Here is a 2,219-nt window from a genome sequence, read left to right as displayed (position 1 = left end):
AACCATCCTCAATTAATTCCCATAAATCTTGTGAGGCAAACAGGGCTCTCATGGTTATTGCCCAATAGTCATAGTTTTTCCCATTAAACTGTGGGAGCTGAGTATTAAAAATACCCATACTAGTGTTGGTGCTGGTGCCAGCCATTCTAGCTCTCTAAACTATGCTTCAAATGCTTGACTGTATTTAAAATAACTGAGTGTCTGTCTTCAACAGTAACACAAAAAACTAATTTGAGAAATACCTGAATTCTTTTGCCTGAGACTTCACTCTGCTGGAGAAGTTGTTGCAGCAAAAAAACTCCTTCCTTCAGCTTCTTTGACACCTTCAAAGAGCCTGGATCTGCTCCGATACCATGTTGGAAATTTCTGGTAATTTCAAACACAAATTAACTGAATACAGAGTCAATGCTCTGTTTTTCTCCTCATGATCTTTTGCACAGGGAAGCTAACATGTTTTCTGAGAACAGAGATTTTTCACACCCATAAATCTTTTATATTCATTAATAAAATGCCTGATACATATTTCTTCCTCTTTCTCAGAGGGATTCACCAAGAACTTTCACCAAAAACAAATTACTCTGCCTCTTTTACAAATAATTTTACACTGCTGTGTAAAATCTTCATTCACTGCTATGTGAAAAACTTTTACTTTTACTGCTGTAAACTGAGAAATTCTTACATTGGTTTACTGCTGTAAAATAAAAAAAAAATCACATTCACTTTTGAGTGAAATTTTTCATTACATTCCTGGGTTTTCACATTACATATTCAAAACAAAATTACATTTGCATTCCCATTCGTTTCAACAAACTACAAGCACCTGTAAAAGGGAATCCCAAAATTTTTATTTGCTGCCGCAAGTCTTTCTCCTTTTCCACACTGCTGTGCTCCCCTGGTTTTTCATTCTTCGCTGCTGCGAACACTTTCTCCTTTCATCCCGTGTTACAATGCAATACAATACAAAGTCAACACCTAAAACAAAACTATATCGCATATATTTTTATGTGTTAATACATGCCGTATGAAAACATAAAGTTTTTACCTAAAACTATGACACATTCATTTAATGCATTAAAGTTAAAACCATTCGGTAAAACCAAAAAGGTTCAGGCAGCTTGAAAGAGATCCTGGTCCGTTGACTTAATCGGACGAATTTCGCAAGCTTAAGCCACACAACTCAAACGATGTTTAATGGCCGGGGGATTGGTGGTTTTAGGATCGTACGCGTGTCACTTGGTCGGGTGTTCGGAGGCCCTCTGACAAATACAACCTTTTGCGAATGGTGGTGCAGGGAAGATACCGGAGGTTTTGTGGAACAGCGCTGCAATAAATGCGCACAAGTGAAATTACGGTTTCAACAATGATCCTTATATTTTTAAACTATTTTTATTAATATATTTTAATAAGAAATTTTCAATTTATTAACATTTAGTAATCAAGACTTTTCAATTTTGAATCACACAACTTTCTATCATACTTATCAAATTCCACCGAATCAGTGAAAAAGTTTGAAACTTCATTAATTCATTTGTTTTAGTTTAATTATCCTTAAAAAGTAATTTGATTTTACGATACAAGACGATTACATGGGAGGGAGACAATGGACATCAGAGTCACAGAAGGATTCACGATCACGATTAATCATGGAATATTATAACATTAATTAGAAATATGTACGCTTGTATGATCACGTATGAAATAGATTTTCAATTTTTTATTTTTTTTTTAAGTTAAAAAAAAAAACTATTGAAAAGGAAAAGGATATACAATGTGAAATTTTAATATCTGAAATTTATCAACACTTAACTCTATCAATAGGTTATAATGAATTTATCCATGTGTTTTTTACCGTAGTTGATTGAAAACTTTACCAAATTCTAAAAATGAATGTAATTAATCTGAAAAACATTTATCTATCATTAAATATTTTAAAATATTACGATAGTATTTTAAAATATTGCGATAAAACAGATATCGACATTGAAATGTGTCGTCATTCATGGGTCCATGCAAGAGTTTCGATCAGTTCCTGCCAATATCCACGCCAGGAAATAACATGCATTACTTATATCGGTAGTTTCGAAGAGTCAGAGCTAATATCCTCTCACGAACTGTCAGACTAGACTCAGTCCCAACCTCCCACTAGTTAAGATCAGAAAACTGTTCAAATTTTATTTTTATTTTATTAAATTTGCCAAGAGCCTGACTCTACTTTGGCA

The sequence above is a fragment of the Pinus tabuliformis genome, chromosome 8, assembly GCF_031772625.1.
Source record: "Pinus tabuliformis cultivar Carrire ecotype Pingquan chromosome 8, CPIR1, whole genome shotgun sequence".
In the NCBI taxonomy this organism is placed as follows: domain Eukaryota; kingdom Viridiplantae; phylum Streptophyta; class Pinopsida; order Pinales; family Pinaceae; genus Pinus; species Pinus tabuliformis.
The sequence above is the reverse complement of the archived record's forward strand: the minus strand, read 5'-3'. Positions refer to the sequence as shown.